The sequence below is a fragment of the Peromyscus leucopus genome, chromosome 2 (assembly GCF_004664715.2).
Source record: "Peromyscus leucopus breed LL Stock chromosome 2, UCI_PerLeu_2.1, whole genome shotgun sequence".
NCBI classification, from domain to species: domain Eukaryota; kingdom Metazoa; phylum Chordata; class Mammalia; order Rodentia; family Cricetidae; genus Peromyscus; species Peromyscus leucopus.
In genome coordinates, this window is record NC_051064.1 from 44029131 (window position 1) to 44055650 (window position 26520).

The following is a 26520-nucleotide window of genomic DNA, read 5'->3' on the forward strand; positions in this document are numbered from 1 at the left end:
CTCAACACCCACATAAGGAGCCAGAACTATAGCATGTGCCAAGGAGACAGACACAGGAAGATATCGGAGGCTTGCCAGGGGGCCAGGCTAGCTGCATCTGGTTAAATTCAGGTTCAGTCATAATCCCCAAATGGAAGGTAATCGAGATAGACACCAGAAATTAACCTCTTGCCTCCACACACAGGCATCTATATGTGCTCACGTGCCACCGCACACACACTCACATGTATACACACACGTACACCCACACTCTGTCGATCTAAGAGTTGGTTTTGTTTGGAGTCTCTGGAGCTTTAACATTACATTTGTGCCTGCACTAACCCACCGATTTCTAAATGTCAGTTGGGTCTTCGTCCACTGGTGCCGCACAACCTACGTTTTTATTTTATAGACTCCTGACATTTGTCAGAGGCTGGGTACATGCATAGTTCCTTTTTTTTTTTTTTTCTGATCCTATTAAACCTTGTTGTTAGGAATACAAAACCCTTAGCCCATTTTCTGAATAAAACTTGTCTGTTCAATCATTAAAATAAGTGGAATAATCTTCAACAGCTAGCAATGAAAGACTGTTTGGTGGAGACTGGAAAGCTTGGCTTTAAGCTGGTTGTGGTGGTTTACACCTCTCCTACTACACCTCTGAAGGCCGAGACCGGAGGATTGCAAGTTTGAGGCCAGCCTAAGCTGCATAGTCAAACTGTGACTTTTAAAAAACACAAATGTTACTTCAGCGGTGGCAATGTCCAGACAGGGTTCCGGACTTGCTACCACCAAATACAGAGCCTGAGTATATTTTAAGAAGACCGTGGTTTTAGTTTTGGTTTTTCCCAAGCTTTCTTACAAATAGGAAACCCTCTTTGACCTTCCCCCACCTTCCTCTCTGAACAGGTGATAAAGTCCAGGAAGGATTTCCCACAGCATTCCTTGAAGCAGGTCATGATGCTCACACATGGAGTGCCCTTCCTGTACTCAGAGGAAAGAATCCACACCTCCAAAGCTGAGAGAGATACTGATCTGGCTGTGTTCCCCAGTTCGTGGCTTCTACCTCACACTCCATTTGTCCTATCATATTTTTCCATAACTGAACACGCATCCTCAAGCTTCCTGCTTTTAAAAACTTCAAATTAAACCAGGCATAGTAGAGGCCTTTAGGAGAGCTGAAAGATCACAAGTTGGAAGTCAGTCTGGGCTGTGAAGTGAGATCTGTCCTTAAAAATAAAACAGAAACAAAACAACAACAACAACAAAAACCTATCAAATTGAACTGTTTTCTTCACATCTCTATTTCCTATGGCACTTATAATTGTATCAAATAAATAGGCATGCTTTTCTCTTGTTCATCTGTCTTTTGAAATGGAGTCTTCAAGTGTGAACCCAATATGTATAAAATGAAAGCTATCCCCCCCTCTCCCGCCCCTGCAATCCAGAAGTGAGTCTTAGGACATAAAAGGAGTGAATGGAAACTGAAATTATAATAATATATATTAACAAAACAATAATATAGAATAATATAATAAAACCAAAATGTCTAAAATCATCAAAGAGGCACAACTGTACTAAGTTTACTTTAAAGTACAGATTTTTTTTCGGGGGGGGGGTGTAGATCTGGCAGGGGTGAGTTTGTACCTGATAAAATGATTTACAATGTCACCTTGCAATATGAAAAAGCATGGTTCAAATAGTAGAGATATATAATACACAAACGACCACTTTTTCTAGTACCTGTACACAAACCATTCACTATGAGCCTGTTAAACAATAGATGGTCATTTCTCAACTTTTAGCTCACATTCTGTCCTCAAAATTGTGCCAAATGTCTATGAAAATAAAAATGGGAGGCATATTTTAACAACGGGTTAAATGATTTAAGGTTGAATCAGCCCTCTGCTTTTTCTTAGTTGCCCAAACAAAGACTAATATATAACCATGAGATCTGGAATCCATAAATGTCAGAAGCACAAAGCGGGGTAAATCCACCTCAGTGTGCAGGGGTGGGGGGCGGGTGCAAGAGGAGAGAGAACATGGACATTTTACAGCCATAGTTTATGAATGTCGGTTAAAGGGGTGTTTTCATATTGGCGTAATGTATTTTTCCTAATGTCTATGCTGCCTAAGTTCTCCCTATCTGAATTCCTGCCAAGACAGGCCAAGAAGTTTCCCTTCTCCTCACCCTCTCCAGAGTCCTAACTGATATATTTTTTCAAGTTTTCTCAGCCCTGCTTCTCTTCTCTTTTCATTCCCTGCTTGTGCAAGCTGTTCCTCTCTGACATTTTTTTCTAATTTATCTTAAATCTGGCTCGTGCACAATCAAGTCTATAAATAGACATTGGTGGTAGCTAATATCGGATGCTAGAAGTACACAATTAATAGCAATATCACCTTATTTTTAATTTTTTAATAGGCTGCTGTTTGGGGGTGATTTTTTCCTCATGGGGAGATTCTATGCTCTTTTTTATTGTTATAAGCATCTTCACTCAAAGGGCGAAATGAGAATCAACGTATCCTACAACGGCTGGAACCCCAAAGAATCCCAAGTATACAGAAACTTGAGGTGCTTCTACTTTCTGATGGGAACGTTCTCGGGTCTGGATGAAGTCACCGACTTGTCTCTTGTCTCTTGAAAGAAACAAATGTCAGCGCGACCTATTCAAGTCAACCCTGAGCTAGGTAGCGACAATGAGCTGGGGATTAGCATTGACAGCTCCCTTAATGTGATTCTTTTGGACAGGGATTAATTTAATGTGTTGCTGTCAAATGAAACAAAAAACGAGATGGATTTACTAATGACTCTATTCCATAGCACACGCTTTTCCACTCCTGATCTATGTCAGAATGAGGCTGACAGCGAGAGAAAATAATTTTTTTTTAATGAAAAGGAGGAAGATATTTCCTTCTTGACAAACTTTGAAGAAGGGCGCCTGTCCTGGGCTCCCAAGAGGATGAGCTTAAGTTTAGGGTACCGAGCAACCTCGAGTCCCTTCTCCAAGGAGCTGGGGACCTGGTGACCCTTCCTGGCTTGGGCACAAACTTGCAAGACGGCCTTAACTTCCCCAGATCTCAATCACCTCCCATGTTAAAGTAGAAGGCTAAATTAAAGTGCTTCTAAACTTCTTAACTCTAAATTGCTAATCTCTAGCAGAGGGGATCCAGCCCACCCGGAACACCAGTCGAGTCCCACAGACAACTCTGCAGAGGCTGTGACAGAGAGGGGGCGAGTCGAAGAGCGTTGATCTCTAGGGGGTAAAAAAACCGGTTTGCCAAGTCGAACGCTAAAGCCTCCTTAAAATAGTTGGGATTTCTTTGTTCTCCCTAACAAAGAAACTTTAATTCGCACTTCTCTGCTAAGAAAGACAATCCAGACAGGCCGTTTTCGGGTGAAAGGTGTCTCGTCAATTAATAATCATTAAATACTCACTGAAGATTGGCAGGAGCTAGTCACTAAACGGGGTGCTTATCACTAAGAAAGCATCGATTTACAGTACAGATTGGGCCCTGTTCTTCCTAGAGCTGGCTTTGCGTTTACCGCCAGCGAGGCACACACTCCCCGAGTCCGAAGCACTTGTGCATATTCATGGAAGTTAGCGTGAGGTTTATAAATCCCTCTGGGCTCCGGTCTCAGCTGACACCCTGGCAGGGATGATCCCTGCAGCGGCCGAGCTGGAGACCTTGTTTCAGGACGTCTGCGGTTCGGGACAGGGGCTAGCTGGGCAGCAGCCCGCAACCCCCAGCCTCAGCCTGCAAGGCTGGATACGTGATCCGGAACCCGGGCGCGGCCCAGGGACGCCGATCTCTGGGACTCCTCTGCCTTGGCTCCGGGAGCCTTGGCTCCGGGACCCGGAAGCTCCGCAGCCAGCGAGTGCTCCTGTCCCCGCAGCCCCTCCAGAGCTGGGGACCTGCGGTCAGTGACCCAGCAGCTCCCAGCCCTGGGGGGACCCGGTGTTGACTGGCGCCTGGCTTCACCCAGCATTCTCGCATCCTCCGCTCTTCCCCTCCTGGGCGCCGCCTCTATCTTCCCTGGCTTTGGCGACTGATCAGTTTCTCTCTGTTTTTGTCTCCCCAGCCTCCCCGTTTCTTCCTCCTTTTCCTCCCCCTTGATGGCTTTTGTGGCCAACAGTTTCACCAAGCTTCTTCCTACCCCCAGACCCAGCACTCCTCAGTCCCCCACGACTCCGCTCCGCAGGTCACCCAACAAGCAGCATCCAGGAAGAACCGCTGACTGTGCCGAGCAGGCTTACGGCTCCCGCCCCTCGCCCTGGAGACCACCTCTGCCCTAGAGCAGCAGCCACCAGACCGGCCTTATCGCCTTGGCCCTAGAACCCAACGCCACCGTTAGAGATTCATGTAGGCCGGTGGTCTGCGGGCAGAGTGGAACCTAGCTCGCTCTGGACCTTGGTACAGAAAACAACAAATTTATATAGACGTTTACATTAGAATAAGAGCAACAAAAAAAAGTACAGTAAGCCAAAAAAAAAAAAAAAAAAAAACTTTGTTATATAAATCTATATAAATGCACACACAGGCATGTGACATAAAGGCTACTCAAAAAAATGAAGATATATTCTTTAATTTTTACTTATAGAAAGAGGCATGGATCAATTTAAGTATAAAAGTTGGCTAGAAAAGAGAAAATTCAAACACCACAAAACCGGATTATCTAAAGGCGATGAGCTGGTATTATGCTTATTTCCTGAAACATTTCAAAGATTCCTTATATACGTTATTTCCTCATAATAAACTACTATGTACACCATCACAGAGCACAAAGAGTATAAATAAAACGCCATAAACCATAACCAAAGTTGGTATAAGAACTTTATTTTAAAAGCAAAGTTCGGAGTGAGGGACTCTTGTAAAGAGAGCTAAATAGAGAAATCGAAGTTGCTTGCAGGTTACTTCAAACTTGTAAGTATCAAGTTTCCTTTGAAATTATTTCTCATTTTTATGAGAATCTAATTGAGGATCACCTGAAAACCGTGGGGGAAGGAAGAGGAAAGAAGTTATCATTTGTGTGCTCGGATTGTTTGAAAGACTAAAAGAACCACAGTGCCACCTTGTGGGGAAAAGGGATTTCTTTTTCTTCCGCAACTTTACGGGTTGTCTTTTTCCCCCCTAGTTCAGGAAGGGAGGGGGCAAAAGGAGAGAGGGAGATTAAGCCACCTAGGAGAGAGGCAGAAATTTGATTTATGTGGATAAAAAATGGTATTATTCTGGGTTATTTTGAACATACTGGTACGTTTATATCAAAGCCTTTAAAATTATAACAAGCCAACAAACATAACAATATGTACCAGTGAGAAATGTTCTAATGGGATAATCTGAAAATTAGTGTTTGCTTGAAACAGTAAATATAAAATTGTGTCCGCATCCTAAAAGAATGATTCCTCATAAGTTTCACTATTAAATATTTTTATGTCTTTTAAAGAAAATGTAGTTTCTTTGTTCAGCTGCTTGCATCTGGAAAAAGTGGAGTCTTAGATAAATATAAAGCAATCTTACTTTTAAAAGCTGCTTCTCTAGTTCTAACTAAGAGAGGAAGAGCAACGATTTATAGGGCCTACAAACATGACCTTAACAGCAGGTCTAACGATGAAGAGGCTACAGACCATAAACCTAAACTTTAAGACGTGAAACTCCAGGACTCCAAAGCTAAGACATGCAAACTGAAGCTGCCCCTTCTACAGTACAGCAGAAAACATCTCACCTGGTGTGAGCGATTCCTAGCCAGACGTCTTCTGCAAGGCAAGGTGGAATTCAGGGGTTACCTCTAGGCATCCTTTATTCTTTGTATTTTAGAATCACAGGACTGCTATATCCCCCTGACCTTCGGGAAGGACTAAATCAAAGGTATCCCAGGAAGAGACCAGTGTATTTCAAACTGTGTGCTGCAGAGCCCCAGAGGCTGTGAAAAGATTATGTGGGGAAGGGAAACAGAGAGAAAAACCCCCTCAGTCCCGTCTCAGCAAGCACTCTGCTTTCATCTTCTTCATGGACAGGCGCTCTACCTAAGACTGTATGCAAACTACAGAGTCTATGGCTACAAAAGGATCAGAAAATCACCAAGGTAGCCTAACCTAGTTTATAAGTCTAACAAAGAATTACTCCTAAATTTTTCTGGAAGCTTCCCGAAAGTTTATTGACTATGTGCTTGCCAGGCAGCTCTCTTTCCATGCTTCCATAAAATATGTCCTTTCTTCAAAAAAAAAAAAAAAAAAAAAAAAAAAGTATTCATTATAAAATGTAGATATTACTTTTAAAAAAAATTGAACCCAAAATATATTAAATGAAGACTTCCCATCTGACAGCCCCAATCCGTTCACTCCTGGAGGGAGCACAGTTGCATTTTGATTTCTAGCTCCCACTTTTCCTGTGTTTCTCTTGCATGAAAACACAGGTATATATACAAACATCACAATCTCAATGGAGCTTCCACATTCTTTATCTGCCTGTTCCTCCATATAAGACGAGAGATCTACTACGGCTCAGGGAAACAGGATCATACACGTTTGCTTTTTCCTCGGTTACATGAGAACATCTTACTGATGCTTCCTTCCTTGCAAAAGTCCGTAGTACTCAGGGCACAGGTGTACACTATTTTTTAATTTCACCTGTCTTATTCGGTATTTGGAATTTTTTTTCTCTTATTCTTATCCTTGTTCTTTCCTTTATCTAAACATATTCCCTATACTTTTTGTCTGGCCAACATTTAAACAAATGTTTTAGTTGTTATGTTACTCCCCCAGAGAAACCACACTAGCAACTTTATGGGGTATCGTTTGTTGCTTACTTGTTCTGTTTTGTTTGGAAGTATCACTGTATAGCCCAGGCTAGCCTCAGATTTATGGTAATCTTCCTCCTTCAGACTCCCAAGTACTGAGATTATAGGAGTTGGCCACGTTGGCTAACTATCATCAATTTAAGAAGCAATCATTTCAAAGCCTTAATACATAATCTCTCAACACAACACATTTTCCTCTCTCCTGTTTAAAATACAAACAATGAGATGCCTTTACAATAGCCCCAAATTAACTTCTTCACAAGAAATAAAGTAAACTTCCATACAGTTTTAGGTATTCTAGTTCCACAGGGGAAAAAAAATGTTTTGTTGTTTTGAAGAACTATTTGGCCACATCCATCAATATTTAAAATATAACTACCTTTCAACCTAACATCAAAGTAGCTTTTTTTTTTTTTTTACATTTACTTATTTATTTTGTGTGAGTGGAGCATTAATTCTCTTCCACTGTGTGGGTCCTGGGGATCAAACTGTCATTGAGCTTGCTGGACAGCATCTTCCACTGAGCCATTTCCAATGCCCCTGGGTAGCTTTTCTTTGGGAACACCCACACAAGTTCATTGCTTCATTCAACACATTTACCGACTATCCTTAAGTCCTGGTCATTTTAGAAGTTTCTTATAAAAGAATGATTAGAAGAAACCTAGAAGAGCTTCTAAGGGCAGGCTAAACCTACACATGATTAATAATCACATAGCATATGTCATTACAAGTTGTGTAAATAGAAATAAGAAAAATTATTTTAACACAGGATTTTCCCTACAAAGAGCTACAAAATGTCATTATATCTCTCATCATACTTCAGACTTAGCCTTGAGTGGAATATTCCTGAAACATCTTACATACAGGCACCTACCTTTTTTCTTCCTTTCAGTATACCGCAACAGACAGGCTATCAAGTCAGAAGAGCCTGTGAAAGTAACAATACTCTCAGCTTATTTTAGACCTTGTCTAAACTTTATTGTTAGGCTACTGTTAAGACATTTAAGTATTTTTATCTTTTTGGTTCCTTTTACTTTTCTGAGTAATTTTTTTCAAATAAGGATAAAATATAATCAGTTATACAAGTATATAAATAGATACTATTCCTCAGATAAGACCACAAACAAGTGAGGTTAAACTTTTGACTGGCCATCAATTCCAACTCAGCGTTATTCCAAAACCACAGCTAATAAAATGGTCTAAAAGATTTCTAATTCAGCACTGCCTGTGACAGACATGGTAGCAGACCCTCCCTCCCCCTTAGCAGCTGGAGCAGTCAGGAAAGCAGGCTCTGCTCCTTGCTAGGGCAGCACAGTGGAGCTGACCCTAATGCCTGGGCTGTGAGCAAGGAAGAGATGCCCTCCACCCTCCACCCTTCCCCTCCTGCCCCTCGCTGCCTCTGGCAGGTGGGAGAGCTGGCTCTGATGTCCTAAGCTGCAACACTTGGGAGAGTGGCCCCTGCACCTGGCCTAGGCAACACTCTAGAGCTGGCCCTGATGGTGCAGGTGTGGGAGAGCCAACCCTGTGGACAGGAAAGCAGCAGAACTGGCCCCCACCCCTTGCTAATCCCTGCTGGGGGTGAACTAGCCAGAGCAGTGCAGCAGAGCTCACCCTGGTGGTGATGGGGTGGGGGTGGGGGGACTGGCCGGCTGGCCAACCCTGCAATTACCCAGGCCCAAGACCAGGGTTATGAGTTGAACTACCCCAACATCCACCCCATCTGTGATCTGCTGGAGCATGTAAATGGACCTGACCAGCTGGCCCAAAGCTGCGGGATCTCCACAACACAGGGCAACAACAGGATACCCTGGAGGAGCCCGGTGAGGGCCCAAGAGCATTGATACTGGAGCAGAAACTAGAGGCCTCAAAGCAAACCAATGACTTCTTACAGTGAATCCTTGCAAGTAAAGATAAATGGATAAAAGGGTTTACTGTGTGGCTCACTGTGTCACACTACAGCTTCCATGACGAGATTTTTTTCTTTTTTCTTTTCTCTTAAATTATATTTTATCTTATTTTGTGGGGAGGTTGCAAGGGCAGAGGGTGGATAAGAAGGGACAGGAAATGAATGGGATCAAGATGCATGATGTAAGAGACACAAAGTATAAATAAAAAGAAAGTTTAAAAAAAAGATTTCAAATTCAATATACAGAAAGCATTTTGTGCATCTATGCTTAATACATTCAAGTCTATACTGAAAAGGTATATATGACATTGCCCAGTTAAAATGCCTTCCACTGTATTGGAATAGAAAGAGCTAGATAAAACATATGACTCATATCGATGGGTTAGTGTCAAAGAATAAGTTGTAATAAGAATAAGCCAAGCTGTGGACACACAGAAAATCCAGACATGTCTGAGCATGTCTAGAACACAAGCACAATTCAACCACCAAAGTTCTATTTATAAAAAAGGCCAAGGACATTGCAGGAAAATTACTCATCTTCAGACAGAGACTTTCAAGGTACCAGTTAAACCCAGTGAACTGTGAAGAGCTAGTGCCAGTGCAGAGGGGTGACTTTGGCTGGTTAATAAGGTCAGCCATCATCAGAGAAGCTTCCTTCTGCAGCAGGTAGCAAGAAACACAAGGCCCACAGCCAGACTTAATGCAGAATGAGAGACCTAGGAACACTCATCATACCGGGATGTCTCCATTAAATTGCTCCCATCAGGGATCAGGGAGCCCAGCAGAAGAGAAGGAAGAAAGAGTATAAGAGCCAGAAGGGATGGTGGACACCAAGGAAGCAAGGCCCTCGAAAATCAACAGGACCGACACACGTAGGAACTCAGAGACTGAGGCAGCATGCACACGGCCTGCACAGATCTGCACCAGATGATGTCCTAGAGCTGAAAAGAGAAGCAGACTCATGCCCCTGTTCCTAACCCCAAATCAATCTCCAACTGATAACCACTTGCAGGTGAAAAATTAGTTTTCTCCAAGGGAGTCTACTCTAAAGGGTAGGCTGCATGCCCAGCAGTAGATGCCAACAGCAAATGAACTCAACAGCATCTTTGGAGGTTCCTTGTCTCATACGGGGCTTTTCCTTTTATTTTTTTAAATTCTATCTTATTTTTATTTATATATTTTTCTCTCTTTTACCCTTTGTGAATATATTGTGGTTTCCAGTTTAATGTCTTTATAGGATTCCTGAATATGAGAATGAGTGGTCTCTGTTTCTTGTGCCTTTCCTTGGGTTCTTTTCCTTCTCTTCATTTTTTGTTTTGTTTTTGTCCTATTCTAATTCCCTCCACCCATGACCTTGGGCTATCTGGCCTGACAGAGGCAGTGCTTCTTATCTGCTTAGGTGACTGCTTAAAAGGGAGGAGAAAGGAGGTCACGCTGTCTTGGGTTGTGAAGATCAAATAAGGCAGCATGAAGCAGCATGTGATCAGTCCCCAGCTTTCCAAGGACTCTGCAACTGGATTTACCTTATCCTGTATCAGTGAGTCTGTTTCCCCCATAGACCCCTGAATAAATTGATATATATAGACCACTGAGGCTCTCCTCACACAATGTGTTAGTTTTTGTTTTTTTTTTTTTGTATTTTCTTTTATCATTATCCTTTAGAAGCTTGTTTGCTGTTGGGTTTTTTCTTTCTTTCTTTCTTTTTCTTTTTGGTTTTTTGAGACAGGGTTTCTCTGTGTAGCTTTGGAGCCTGTCCTAGAACTCACTCTGTAGACCAGACTGGCCTCACACTCAGAGATCCACCTGCCTCTGCCTCATGAGTGCTGGGATTAAAGGTGTGGAAAGAGTAGAGGGAGGGGAAAGCATAATCAGGATATATTACATAGGAGAGAGAGAAAATCTGTTTCAATAAAAAACCAAAAAGACTGAAGGAATCACAATACATAAATAAATAAGATCATGTGAGAATAGGAAGCAGTCCTCAAAGCACTGGTAAGAATTTCAGAAGCCAGAAAGATCTTGGGGTAGGGACAGAAGAGGTAATAACCAGGGAAACTCTGCCTTGTTTCTGTTCGAATCACCTAGGTACAACCCTATTTGTATTCTGTACCTTGTGTAACCAGGGAAACTGAACTAGACACATATCACCTAACTGAAAATGACTATGAAGCTCACACTGGCTTTCTCATGCCAATTCTTTCTTTGGTTTTGAGTTTGAATTTTTGAAGCAGAATTTTTTTTTCTGTGTGGATAATAAGAACAGATAACCATTAAGGAAAGATTATTTCAAAATTCATCAACTAGTATAAATCATTAGCTTGAAACTAGTCAGAAGAAACAAAATAAAATGAAAAGCAGGACCACCTTGGGCTCTTAGAGACTATGTCAAAAGGATTAACTAGAAAAAAGCATGGCAGAATCCACCAGGATGACATTTATATTATGATAGGATTTGGTATGTATACTAAATATTTGAATATATATTACATGTAAATTATATGTAAAAATATTGAATTTTGATAATGATATAAATTCTGAAGAATTAAGGAAAGGTTACCAACTTAGGCAAAAAAAAAAATTGCACAACAATTATATGAAAAACTCGAATGTAAGGGCAGGCACCAACCAGAAGGATGAGGTAGGAGAATTGCATGAGCCAAGGAACTTGGAGCTAGTTCTGAGAAGCATTTTGAGACCCCAATTTTAAATACAAATTAAGATGTAGTCATGGGTAAATAAAGGATATAGAAACAGGTAGAGATGTGATGAAATGGGCTCAGTGAAATGTTAATGAGAGGACCTAGATGGGAGAGGTCTGGGGGTTCAAAGTAAAAAAAAAATGAAGTTTAGTTATACTTGAAAGTTTTCAAAATAAGATATTAGGGAGGAAAATTCATTTCTTAATTCTGAGAAAGTCTGAAATCTAAAAGGACCAGAGTATGCTGTTTGGAGAGAATGGTCTACACTCCATTTAAAACCAAACTGAGAGCCAGAGCTATAGGTCAGAATGTCATCGGAACTCACTAGAGCAGACCCTCAGACACCACAGTCTGCTATAGTGGTTCTCTCGTCTCCAGGTTAGTCTCACCTAGGTTCCCAGCCATTCTGTAGGTGAGTCAGCCTGTACACAGACACAGCTAGTCAGGGTATAACAGCCACCAGCTCACACACATCCCATTCCCAACAGCACATGCTCTTTGTCTCACCGTGCTCTCATGTTGTTGGCTGACTGTCTTCTGTCCACACTCAGGTTTGGGATTCAGCAGACCAGTGAGGTCCAATGGGGAAACAGGCCCTTTCTGTTCTAGCTCTGGGAAGCTCTAGTTGTGAGGGCAGCGTTTCTGTTTTGGTTCCTGTTAGCTCATCAGGTCTCTGCAGTCACTTTCCAACTTGGGTGCTTGAAGCACAGCCTACTACATAAATAGATGATGACTGATGTATCAGCATAACCCTAGGATAGGCATCAAAAGAAGAAGGCTAGAAAAGGTCTGACTTAGAAGGCCTGAGACTGAGAAAAAGAGTTGAGAGTTGAGACTGCTTCCAAAGACTCTGAAGTCAAGCCAAATATTTATTCAACAAATATATTTGTCCCTACAAGCCAAATATTTATACAACAAATATATTTGTCCTAGACATTATGCCAGACACTGGAAATTTGGTGGTGAAAAGCACAAATATAGCCTCTGACCTTATAGAGCTTACAATGGTGTAAGTGTGTACACTATTGTACACACTAAATGGTGTAAGAACAGTGGTAAATGCACACTAAAAACCAAGCACAGACATATATAACAATTTATTAAAAACATCATGGAAAACAGGGTTCTTGAAGAGAACTTTAAGGAGGCCTGCTTTGGTTGGGATGGATAGAAAAAACCACCCTGAAGAAGCACCATTTGAGCTGTGACCATGCTAAGGGAAGTACAGGGTAACGAGCAGGAGAAAAACAGTCAAGACAGAAGATGTGAACATGACACTTCTGAAACTGGGTGGTATTAAAGGGAGGGAAACATGCTGCTGTGACTAGTGTAACCAGGGATGAAAATCCCCAAGGGAGATTTTGGACAAGTACACATGAGTCAGATCTGATGCAGCCCTGGTTAGGTGCTGTGGCTTTTAGATTTTTAAGTACAATGAAATCCACTAAAGGGTTTTAGGTAGTAAAATTAAGCTTCTGAGTGCCACCTGGCCCAGAATTTGAATATCAAGCCTTCCACAAAACACATATACAAGAATATTAGCTCTCAGAGTCTGGCCATTTTTCTGTGTTGCTCATACTCTGTTGCACATGTTTGCGGAATTCAGTATGTATATATTGAATCTCCAAAGAAAATAGTTGTCCTCTATAAAAGTAGAGTTAGCTAACGCTTACACTTCCTGGCTGTGCTTCCATGTATATATCTAAGTGGGGATTCAACAGCATCGGGCACTTTTGCTGCACAGCAAGGAAAAGTCTAACTTTCTCATATGTGAGTCAAAAGCCAGAAGGTTCTTAAACCGGAAGTCCACTTCTTTGGAGAGTCTTGAGAAGGGGAGAGAGCATGGAGTAGTGCAATCTCTGTGAGACTGTTAGGAGGCCTTGGCAGATTGTGAAGGGGCTGTATCACTAATTCTAAACCCCACTGGCAGGATATGGACAGAAGCAACTTTAGGGAAACAGTGGTTTGGTTCATGGTTTCCCAGGTTCTCAGTCCACCACAGTGTGGATGGTATGGCAGAGTTCACGAATTCATGACAAGAGTGTGTTGGGAAGGGCTCTCACATCATGGAGGACAAAGCACAGAGAGTAGGGCCAGGAGTCAAACTAAAACCTTGAACGACCTCCCCTAGTGACAAACTTTCAGCAGCTGGCCCACCTTGTAAAGGCTCCATGGCCTCCCACAAGAGTGCCACCAGCTGAGAGGAGCAAGTGTTCAAAGAGTGGGTGGGGAAGAGATTTTAGAGTCATAATGTAACAGGAAAGCATTGGCAGAGGAGCTAGAATGTAAAGTTTCCAATGAAAGCTGGAAGCTCACTGGGTATAATCAGTAGCCACTTCCACAGAGAACTGGGGTTCAGTTCCCAAAACCCACAGAGATCCTCACAACCATCTGTAACGCCAGTCCTAGGAGGTCCAATCCCCTCTTCTAACATCCACAGGCATTGGACACAGATGTGGTGCATATACATAGAGGCAAACCAAACACTCAGACACATTTAATAAAATAAATAAATAAATCCCAAACCATTTAAAACTCAGTTCAAATAAGCAAGAGTTAGAGGTGTATGGTGGTTTTCTATTTGTACTGAAATGTGATTTTAATTGTATGTTAATAAATAAAGTTGCCCGGGGTCAGAGCTATTAGAGTCATAGAAAGAGCGTGACGGTGGTGGCGCACACCTTTAATCCCATAGATCTCTGTGTGTTCAGGCATACAGCCAGCATTGGAGACAGACACCTTTAAGACCTAGAGGGCTGTACTTACAGGCAGTGATGAGGCAGTCATGTGTTTGGGTTTACAACCAATGAGAAGGCAGAACAGAAAGACTATTTAAAGACATACACACAGGAAATAGGTCTCTTTCGGGAAGCTAGGAGCACCGCAGGAGGAGGGTAAGATTTTAGCTCTGAGCTCTGACCTCTCAGCTTCCTCTTTTACATTGGTTCTGTGTTTCTTATTTAATAAGACGGTTGGTTACATCTACAGAGGTGGCTCACCTGGCACCAGTGGACCATGTGCTCAGGCTTTGGTGCTAGGATTCTGCAATCCTTACCAGTAGTCCAGATACAGTTTCCCTAGTGATCCTAGCAAGAATAAAATGTCTTTCCCCAAAGTTCCAGCCAAAGCCTACTGGCTTCGATGGGCTTGCCTTATTTACACCAGGGCATCTTAAACTTTTTTTTCTCACAAACTCTTTTCACCCAAGAAATTTGTTGTGTGACTCGAGTTACACAGGTATATAAAATAACAATCCAGACTAAAAACTCTACTGATAATAAACAGTAAAGAAATTTATTTTAAAACAATTCTTTGGTATACACAAAATTTTACCATTACTAAAAATGAAAGCAGTTGCTTATTTTTACACAAACCATTATATCTTGTCTGAGTATTTGACATCATTGAGCCATCTCTCCAACCCCCACCAAAGAATTTTTTTCCAAAGGATACACTATATGAACCCAACATTTCAACACTTATTAAAATTGCTTGGTCAGTATGGAGAACACTGCTTTGCATAAACACATGGTACAAATAGTAGAAGTGTCTTTAGGTCCATTTCAACAGTTGTCGGAAATTTTGTTCTAATCTCAAGCCAAAATTCATTTAGTGACTGTTTATGAAAACCAATCCAGCAACAGATATACTATTTGGAGTAGGGGATTGAAACAGGGTTTCTCTGTGTAACAGCCCTGGCTGTCCTAGAACTCACTCTGTAGACCAGGCTAGCCTCGAACTCACAGAGATCCACCTGCCTTGGCTTCCAGAGTGCTGGGATTAAAGGTGTATGCCACCACCACCTGGAGAGATATACCAATTTTTTAACACTCTAACACAATACAATCCAAAGATACTCCGATTTGGTGCTTAGACAAAGAGGTTCGGAGGTAGGAAAATATTAAAAGTCTGTTTCCTAGAATTATGTTATTTGTGTTTCTAACAAAACAGAAAATGTACAGAAAAAAACACTGCAATTTTCCTTCCAGTAGCATTCACTGGCATTGCATGGCATGATGGTATGTGTGGTGCACCATGTGCATGTTCTATGTTCAGAGCCAAGCTGAGGTGAAGTCACACACAAAACAAGGGGCAGAGCTGCCACTACTATCGTGGATTCATTTATGCTTCTGAGTTCAAAGTAAAGTGTGGTTAATATGCATTGAGAAATCTTTCATTCTTTCTAAACTTTTTGCTACTCCCACAATCAACTATGAAACTCTAAGGTCATGACTCACAGTTTAAGAAACAGGTTTATGTGGGCACTGCTGTGGAATATTATTTTAAGATGTGTTCCATTTGTTTATGATATGGAACATTTGCTTAATGATGCAAAGATGTGTTGCATTTTTTATGTTGCATTTGTTTAATTCTGTGAAGCTGTATTACTGTGCCTGTCTAAAACATCTGATTTGTTTAATAAAGAACTGAATGGCCAACAGTAAGGCAGGAGAAAGGCTAGGTGGGGCTGGTAGGCAGAAAGAATAAAGAGGAGGAGAAATCTGGGGGAAAAAGGAGATGGAGGAGCAAGAGAAGGAGGAGGACTCCAGGGGCCAGCCACCCAGCTACACAGCAAGCCAGGGAATAAGAAGTAAAGAAAGGTATACAAAAATACAAAAGCCCAGAGGCAAGAGGAAGATGGGAAAATTTAAGCTAAGCAAAGCTGGCTAAAAACAAGTCAAGCTAAGGCCAGGCATTCATAAGTAAGAATAAGATTCCATGTGATTTATCTGGGAGCTGGGTGGCAGGCCCCTCAAAAGAACAAAGAGCAAAGAGTTAAAACAAACAACTACAGCGCACCTGTTAACAGTCAGCAAAGGGACAATGGTAGACACATACTACTTCCTGCCTCGGTCACTCTCTGAAGATGACTACCACAAAAAGGAAGGGCAGTAAGCCTTTCCTGAGGCTCTCCTGCTCATCATCCAAAGGGAAACCAAAGTGTCCTCTCAAAAGAAAAGTCAGCACCAGACACATCAACCTCAAGCAATCCTCGACAGGAAAAGACTTTGACAACAAAGGATTTGTTTAGAAGTTTTATTTTATTTTACTATTTTATGTGTCACTGTGTTTTGCCTCCATGTATGTCTATGCACCACATGTGTGTCTGGCGTCCACAAAGGTCAGAAAAAGACATTGGATCCCCTGGAACTGGAGTTATAGATGGTTATGAGCCACCATGTGCGGGCTGGGATCCTCGGAAGAGCAGCCAGTGCTCTAACTGCTGAGCAGTCTCTCCAATTCCCAAAGAAATACTTTGTTCAAAGAATACACTGCATAAGTTCAAACTTTCAAATTGTGGAACATCATATACACATATACACACACAAGTTTTCCTGTTTTTGCAAGGCTTGGCTAGATGAGAACCCCAAGAAATAAGTGCACAGGAGTCTACTGACTATGAGAAAACTGCAGCTTTTTTTCTTTGTCTTTTTGTTTTGTTTTGTTTTGTTTTGTTTTGAGACAGGGTTTCTCTGTGTTGCCCTGGCTGTCCTGGAGCTCCCTCTGTAGACCAGGCTGACCTCAAACTCACAGAGATCTGCCTGCCTCTGTCTCCCAAGTGCCGAGAATAAAGGTGTGTGGCACCAATGGCTAGGCAAGAAAACTACAATATTTTAAGGGAGTACTAACTTGACAACAAAATAAAGCTGGAAATACTGTTACAGAATATTAATGGCACTTATTTTGAACCTATATGCAATACCTGCAAAGTAGTAATACTGGAACTTGAGGCTGGAGAGACAGTTTATCAGTTAAGAGCACTGGCTGCTCTTCAGAGAACCAAAGTTCTATTTCCAATACTACATGGTAGCTTACAACCAACTGTAACTACAGTTATGGGGGATCTAACACCCTCTCTAGCCTCTTTGTTGACCAGACACAAGTGGTGTACAGGCATGCATGCAGACAAAGCACTCACACTCATAAAATATTTAATAAAAAAATTAAAGAAGAATTATTGGGGTGGGAGATGGCTCAGAAGTTAAGAGTGAATACTATTCTTCCAGAAGACCTAAGTTCAGTTCCCAGCAACTTACAACTGCATGTAACTCCAGGTCCAAGACTCTTCTTGCTTCTGTGGACATCTTTACTCACAGCCACAAACCTACACGTAGACACAAATATATACAAATCATTTTAAAATGAAAGTAAATCTTTAAAAAGAAGTATTAACCCTGGGGCCAGCAAGATGGCTCAAGTAAAAGCGCTTTCCCCCAGGCCTAATGTCTGGGTCTCCTCCCAGAACCCCACACGGCAGCAGGAGAGAACCAAGCCAACAGGCTGTCCAACCTCTGAATAAATGCACACAAAACAGATAAATAGATAAGTGCAAAAAGGTTTTAAATGAGCTATTAATCCTTGCACTTGGAAGGCTAAGGCAGAAGAACCTGTATGAGTCTAAGGCCAGCCTGGACTACACACTGAGTTCAAGACCAACTTAAGCAAAATAGTAAGACCTTGTCTTAAAAAAATAGTTGCCGGGTGGCAGTGGCACACGCCTTTAATCCCAGCGCACGGGAGGCAGAGCCAGGCAGAGCTCTGTGAGTTCAAGGCCAGCCTGGTCTACAGAGCAAGATCCAGGACAGGCACCAAAACTACACAGAGGAACTCTGTCTCGAAAAAAAAAGAAAAGAAAAGAATAATTAGTGGTGTTTCAAACTAGTTATTTTCTTTTCACTTAAAAATTTTTTTTATTACATTGTTACTTTGTGTGTGTGTGTGTGTGTGTGTGTGTGTGTGTGCACCCACACATGCATGTGTCATGGTGCAAAGACAGAGGTCAGAGTACAACTTATAGAAGTCAGTCTTTCCACCATTTGGGTTCCAAAGACGAAACTCAGGTGAGCTATGGGGCAAGTGCTTTTACCCGCTAGACCTCTATCTCACCTGCTCCCATTTATTTTCTTAATAAAAAATATATTTAATTTTGAACACATGATTTTGTACTTAATTAAAAGCTAAGAAATTTCTCTGAGTAAATACAACTGGCTCAAATATGAAACATTAAGAAATGCTTGGTGAGATGTTAGTAAGGTAATAAGATAGAACTTGAAACAAAATTCTACAATAAAAAATCCTTCTTGAACAAATATGAAGAGGGAAAAAAGCCATATACATGGACATAGCAGACATGCAGTCAAGCTGCAATCATTACAGAAAAACATAACAGAAAGTGTACTACTACCCCGAGCTTGCAGAGAAAATCCTAAGGAAACAAAGTGAGCCTCTTTTGTAGATGTTGTTTTTGAAACAGGGTTTCTCTGTAACAGCCCTCACTGTCTTGGAACTCACTCTGTAGACCAGGGTGGCCTCGAACTCACAGAGATCTGCTGCCTCTGCCTTCCGGGTGCTGGGATGAAAGGCGTGTGCCACCATTGCCCATCCCAGAGCCTCTTCTTAACAATTGCACCACTTAGTCTTGACTCAAGGTAGGGTCATCTGGGAAGAGGGCTCTTTGAGATAATGCTTGGCCTCAGACTGGCCTTTAGATATGTCTGCTGGGCATTTTACTGATTGATGGTTAACATGAGAGGGTTAACGTGGTAGATGATGCCGCCCTGGGCAGGTGATCCTGGTTATAAGAAGGCAGGCTAAGCAAACCATGTGAAGAAAGGCAGTGAACGGAACTCTTCTAGGGCTCTGCTTCAGTTCGTGCCTTTACGTTCCTGCCTTGACTTGCCAGCGTGACAGACTTAGAAGCTGTAAATAGAAATAAATCTTCTCCTCTGCAAGTTGCTTTCTGGTTATGATGTTTTATCACAGCAATAGAAATCTATCAAGACAGCTAGTAAGATTCACAAAATATGTGGCAAGAACAACGTATTTTGGGAAGAATATCGTGCAAATATGTCAGGGTACAGCAAAATCAACTCAGATTTAAACTTCCACAAAGGCAGAGCGTTTAAGACTAAGCAACCATTACAGTTTGTTACTGTTGTGTGTCCAAAGGCAACTATAGTGTCTGGCACATTACAGTCATTCGGTAAGTTTTGTTCAAATAAGAGCGACACAGAAATTGCTTCATCCAGTTATCATTGAGTCAGTTTTGCTGCAGGTGGTTCTACAGCTCTGGTTGGCCTCCAGCTGTCAATCCTGCTTCAGCCCCGATTGCCAGGAATGTGTACCACCACACCAAATACTTCAACTATCTATAACTGATGGTTTGGGAGATGTTTAGTGATTTCAAAGTAAAATCAACCGACCAAACACAAGATTCACATGAATGTAAACTGTGTGCATATGATTTTTATATACCAACATTTATTTACCAACAATCTGAAGTCTAATATATTTATTCGTACAGTAAGGTATATAAGTTTCCAGGCCTGAAAGACAAACAACATTCCTATCTACCATCCATATTTGGTAGAACTGTGCTGATACAACCAAACCTCCACCTGAGTTATTTGTAGGATACAAAATTCCTAGATGTTTTTCCTAGAGACAATCCCCAAGACAAGGATTGCAGAAAAATAAAGCTAGCCAGTACAGGGAGAGTTGTTAAGCCAACTACTCCAGGAGACATTAGGAAGCTATAAAATTATTCTTGCAAAGGGAGTGAAGATCTTGGAAATTCTTTAAACTTCTATTGCCCAGCTCACTGGGTTAAGGCCCATCACCTGGGGAACATGAATTTCCATAGCCTGCCTGTGTTATGTGGAGAAAGCGGACTTTGGTAACACAAAGGTAGCACCCCAACAAATATTTAGTTGCTGGCTGGCTTAGTTAGGGTTCCTATTGCTGTGATGAAACACCATGACCAAAACAACTGGGGAGGAAAGGGTTTACTTCAGCTTACTCTTCTAGGTGACAGTCCATCACTGAGGAAGTCAAGGCAGGACCTCAAACAGGGCAGGAACCTGAAGGCAGGAGCTGATGCAGAGGCCATGGAGGGGGTCCTGCTTACTGGTTTGTTCCCTATGGCTTGCTAAGCCTGCGTTCTTATAGAACATAGGACCACCAGCCCAAGGATGGCATCACCACAATGGCTGGGTCTTTCTACATCAATCATTAATTAAGAAAATGCTCAACAGACTGACCCATGGCCTAATCTTATGAAGGCATCATTTCAATCAAGGTTTCCTCCTCTCCATGACTATAGTTTGTGTCATGCTGACATAAATCTAGCCAGCACACTGGCCTGCAAAGTCAAACCAACACGCAGAAATAGTAAGAGAATCTGCAAAGATAAAGGTTAAACACTTGGTTGAGAGGAGTAATGATAATTGCCATGTCATTATGACAGGGAAAGATGCCTTAAAGCAAAATGAGAAAATCTGAGAACAAAATACAACTGTTAATTTATTTTTGCCCCAGGATAAACAGCTTGTACTTAAGGAGACTATTGTATGGTAGGTACTACTGTGGGCACATAGTGAATGATGCTTGCTGAAGGAATGAATACATGACACAGGACTGAGCTGTCCAAAAACAGACAGACCGGAACAGCCACAGCAGCCCCCTTGAGCTCTGCATAGATAGGAAATTTTATTTCATAAGAGTTCACTATGGTGAACTAGCTTTGATGCAGGACTTTTCTCTAGGAGAGACAGTCACAGACTGCATTTTTGCCATAAAGAACCAAGAATAAAAATAATAGCTTAACCTTAAGAGTTTTAACATGAAACCATATAGCCAATTAAAATGTAAAGCAGAAAAGCATCTTAAAATTAAAGAGCAGAGGCATCATTTTCTTGTTGTCTGCTGAATCCTTCACGTTCTTAGAATGAACGGCATCTCAAGGCTAAGGTGTCCGTGCTGATTCCACATCCTATTATGGTCCCGCACCTAAATTGTGCTGCTTTCAGAAATCTTTCTTAGGCCAGTTCAATATGTTCCAGTGGAGGAGAATTCGCAATTCTGATGGTATCTATTTCTCTACAAATTAAGTTGGAGACCTAGGATATAATATATTCTTTGTTTTCCAAAAAGGATCAATCCCTGGCTTATTAAAGTTGATAATGAGTCCTTTAAAAAAGGCAGAAATCAATTCCATGCAGCAGATTTAGTTAAGCAACCTCATTAAGACCAAAGACAACTCTATTTTTGTTAGTTTAATAAAGATCATATGTCAATTAAAATATGCTATTGTTTTTCTTTTAATGAAGATGGTTTATATCGATTGATAAACTTTTGGATTCTGAATGTACGAGATGTGGAACTTATTGAGATTGATCAAGAATTGCTTAATTTTATCTCAAAATTAAATTTGCCTTTAGGCTGTGAATATCAACCAATTTTGATTAAGATAATAACATACTAACCTTAAGCAGTTGCCATTTATCAAGAAGCCAGAAAGGTGTATTTATATAGTCAAGAAATGCAAAGATTCAAAATTCTAGCATAAATGAGTGACAGCATTTGTATATTCCATCGTCCCCAAGTTACCTATGCCTACAGTTAACAATATCACATTTGATCTAGTCATTACAGTAACCATCACTTTCCTAAACATTCCTGAATCCTCACTAGAGATTAATGAGATTACACTCTTTAACATATTTCATTATGCTTCAATTTCAGCTTTGATTCCTTCTCCCCCAAACCAAAGCTTTCTCCACTTGATTCCACAAGTTTTAAGTACACTTGGTCAAATAAGTAGTAAATGATCAGATAAGAAGAAATATTGTAAGTAACTCAAAGTGTAGTTATCACCTAGAACAAGTCAATGTTAAAGTCTTTTTTTCCCTAGGGAAGAATCATACTCAAAATAACATTCTTCAAACTAAAAAATTACAATCAATCAATCATTTATCTTAAGGGAAGCCAATGTACCCCCCAAAGAAATACTATCTGATAGTTCAGTTGAACTGTGCATGTAACTCTCCCACTTTTTAGAAAAATAGGTTTGGAGACAGGAAAATCATCTAGAGAGGATTGAAATATCTTCCTATGCACATCAACTTGACTCAAGACTTTTCTAGGACAGTGAGTTCACCTGTACCAGCGTCTTGATATGTACAGCTTACTTCAAGCCCTATTTTGTTCATCAGCCCAATTATTTATAACTCTCCCCAGATTGTGCAAATTACTTCCTCCAGCTTGTCTCAAGACTAGCAAATGACACGGCCTAGAAAGACAGTTCAGGAGTAGAGTAGCCTGCCACCAAGCCTAAGGACCTGAATTTCACACTCAGCCCCACAGGATGGATGGAAAAAATCAACTTGCAAGTTGTCCTTTGGTCACACTTCTTGCACTATGTGCATGTACACACACACACACACACACACACACACACACACACACAGAGAGAGAGAGAGAGAGAGAGAGAGAGAGAGAGAGAGAGAAGAGAGAGAGATGATGGATAGATAGATAAATAGATAGATAGAATGAATTTAAACTTTTCAAGAAAAAAAATTAGTAAATGGTATTGACTCTTTACTTCATATAGTCAATGGTGGTCTGGGAAAGAAGGAAGTAAATGCAATCATTCTTTGAACAAATCAAAACACAAAGTTACTAAAATTACAAAACAAAAGACTGCAGCCAAGACAGTGTCCACATCAAAGTCTTTGGAGCCTATTGGAAGTAAATCTTAAACTTAATAAAAAGAAACATATACCAAATGAAAACAAAGTTGCTAATGCCAGCTTTCTTCTTTCAGAGAAAAGGAAACTAGGCCCAAGATTAAAATGTAATCAGCAAAGTTTTGTTCTTCAAAATGACAGTCAAATTACTCAATAAAATAAATGTTATGGCTACAGCTACTGTTAGGTGGCCTCAAGGTTAGCTCTGATTGGACTGTAAAAGGTTGCCTGAGACTTAACTGTATGAGAAACTGTCAGAATACTAACTCATTGAGGGGTGTGACCAGCTGTCTGTTGAATTGTGTCACCTGGTTCTCCTTTTCCATACAGAAAAGCATACAATTTTTGAGTGTCACATAGATTTTTGAAGCAATGTACCAATTCCACATACCACTTCTTATACAGTAAAGGATTTAGAGACAGACATTTAATACTTACTATAATTTCTACAGCTCCCACTAATTCCTATACTTACTAGTAAGAAAACATTATAATAGTGATGGGAATAAGCACAGCTTATGCAGTGTGATATTTAGCTACCATAGTCACTCTGGCTTCATATATTAAAAGTTTATCTAATTTTCATTTATAGGTTCAACATAAAACTGCATGGCTTCAATAATCCACATTGAGATTGTCCTCTGCACTTCAGGTTAGCAATCCCATTAAGGAATACATGCTATAATTCCATTTCCTGAATTTTTTCTCCTGTTTTAATTCTTTCTTAAGCATCTAGATACTAGTATTTCTTTCTTGAACTCATCAAGTGTGAGAGAAGGAGGGAATATTAAGGATCAAAATAATACACTGTTTAGAGTTGGTTTTCCCATTAGTTTATTTCCTTTAACTACTTGAATACCTCTGGGCATAATTAAAAGACTCTTACTTTCCCTATATTGTGTGTAAAGTGTGTTACATGATTGAGTTGATTAACAGTCGATAGTTCTCTCTTAGAGCACGTTCAGCCCCCAGAGAAGACTTTCAAATGGGAATCTCTCCTTCAGTGGAGCCTCTCACCACTGAGAGCAGCTCTGTGGGGTGCTGGGGAAGCAGAGGACAGTGGGAAATGGACTGCTTATGAGCAAGAATGCAAAGTGGGTCTCTCTGCCTTGCATGTCTCAAGCACTCCAATATCGTACTGACTGTGACTTTGGCGGGAGTGGGGATGTTGTGTGTTGAAATAATGAATAGTAGATGGCATCATTAAAGTGGAAAGTTTTAATTTGTGATTCCCTGGGGCTGTGTGAGATGAAACACTCTTACTTATCCCTGAAAATGAAGCCAAATTGCTTCAGGAATTTCTTCTGAGAAAGATCATCTAAAGCATCTATTGATATAGCCTGTGAAATAAGACATTTAATGAATGTGTTTTTAACAAAGAATACTATTTCCATGAGGTCTGTTTTCCTTTCTAAAGCATGTTCTTATCTGTGTAGGGTTCTACCTTTTAAAAAAAATGATGTGAGTTACAGGAGGAAGCTTCAGCTTGCCTGGGAAACTCAGAAACTAAAACAGTTAGTTAAAATACCAGTTATTTTTAAAACAATCATTAATGCCACAATAATAGTGTTACTAATCTTTAGACAGCAATCTACCGAAACAAGCTAAATAGTATTAGTGTTTGGTAAGAAGATCTAGTTTAACTTTGGAAACTCTGGGAAGAGAGAGTCCCCTAAACTGGCCACTGCTAACATAGCAGAGCTACCTGCTAGGAGAGGAAGCATTTTCAAAACTCTCAAACATTTTAAAAGCAAACTTTCATTACAAACTGGTATGCTAACTACACATCAATTTCATCTACTTATTGAGTCTTCTCCAATGATGTTACAGAAAACAATTGGTTAACTCAGGCTTTATATGTAAAATAAACCAATGTAGTATTTACTAGGATCTATACTCATTCACTTTCTATAAAGTGTCTACTGAACTTCAGGTATTGCTCTAAATCCTGATCAGTAGTTGTTCTAGTCTTTTCTTTTGTTGTTGTGGCAAAATACTTTAATCAAAAGTAATTTAGGAGAGGAAAGAGTTTAAATGACCTACACTTCCAGATCACAATGCATCGAGGGAAGTCAGGGTGAGAATCCAGACATAAGAACCAAAGAGACATGCTGCCTCTAATTACCTCTGCTCTGTGGCTCATAGTTAGCTAGCTCTCTTATGCAGCTTAGGAACACCTGACAAGAAGTGGTACTACCCACAGTGGGCTGGGCTCTCCTACATCAATCAAGACAATCCCTCACAGACCAACTTGATAGAGGACACTGTTCAATAGAGAAGTTTTTCAGGTAATTATAGGCTGTGACAACTCAACAGTTAATGCTAACTGGGACAGCAAGGTCGAAGAGACTGGGACTGCGACAAAATTAAAGAAGTTACATAGCTAACTATGTAGAAATAAAACAGTAACAGATAGAAACTGAAAGGGTAGGGGCTCAAGGAAGTATGACATTATTATCTCTGAAGTTGTGATTGGGCTGAGACCCAAGTGATAAGATAGACATTCCTGAGTAATTTAGGAAATAGGAAACTCAAGTTATGAACACCTGACCTATAACCAGCCAGCACATAGGAACAGAAATAACACACACACATACACACACGTTAAATAAATAAATAAATAAATAAATAAATAAATAAATAAATAAATAAATAAAACAGCAACAACAACAAACACCCAAACCTAACATTTGAGGGGCCCAGAGCAAGAGTACAAGCAGAAGGCCACATACTAAACGTTTAAAAATTATACACTCGAAACAAACTAGTTAAAGACAACAAACTAAAGATGTTCCATCCTACCTTAATAACATTCTCTTCAGCAGAAAATGGTAGTTTGAGCAAAGCTATCCTCTCTCTAACCTGTCCCCTTCCCCTGGGTTCAAACCCAGCACAAGACTTTACACATCCCCAGATGTGGGCACCCCAACCTGTTCATCCAAGCTCATTCACACGCATTCTTCTTCAGCCACTTATCAACCTAAGTCAGACTCTACTTTCAAGGGTAAGCCAGTCAGCAGTTACGCTATCCTGTGATAACAGACTCTCCTAATCATCAGGACTTAGTGTCTGTGATGAATAACTGTTTCCCCCAATTTCACACCCCAAGGAAGGAAAATATGAAACTAATAATTATTTCAGGATTAACTAATTTTATGTATCAGTCACTCTTCTAATTTTTCATATTCCACTGAGGTTGGTATTAGGTAGACATATTGAGGTTGAAAGTTTAATTTATTCAAGATATGTGGCAGAACTGGCATAAGAGATTATATTAGAATTCTAAAATCTGTGCTATAAAAGACATACATCCTAACAGCAATTAATTAGCACTTGTCTTCAAAACACAGGCAAACTAAAAATGTTCCAGAGAAAGTAAAATTACCATAAAACCAAAATAGCTTTTACCTAACAATACCTTAACGTTAGATTTAAGTACATGATGTTCATCTCAGTAATAGTTATCACTAGAAAAAGCAGATAACTGAATAACAGTCCATCAATATCCTTCCTTATCAATTCCCACACTTCTCAGTTCCAAAACCTACTGTTGTGGAATATTAGTTTAAGATGTGTTACACTCATTTATATTGTGGAATATTTGTGTAATATAAT

The 26520-nt window shown here is 40.5% G+C and overlaps 1 long non-coding RNA gene across 4 annotated transcripts; it reads right to left on the bottom strand.

Moving 5' to 3' along the window:
- Window positions 1-4795: 4795 nt before the first annotated feature.
- LOC119087386 lies at window positions 4796-26520 on the bottom strand. 4 transcript variants are annotated; one of them, XR_005090811.1, is made up of 5 exons: window positions 25708-26520; window positions 17416-17483; window positions 7647-7700; window positions 5699-5729; window positions 4796-4961 (listed from the first exon to the last, which is right to left on the bottom strand). It is a non-coding gene; the product is annotated as an uncharacterized LOC119087386 (long non-coding RNA). The 4 variants fall into 4 exon arrangements; XR_005090812.1 differs by lacking the exon at window positions 5699-5729 and having other exon boundaries at window positions 25708-26519; XR_005090813.1 differs by lacking the exons at window positions 4796-4961; window positions 5699-5729 and adding an exon at window positions 5748-5896 and having other exon boundaries at window positions 25708-26519.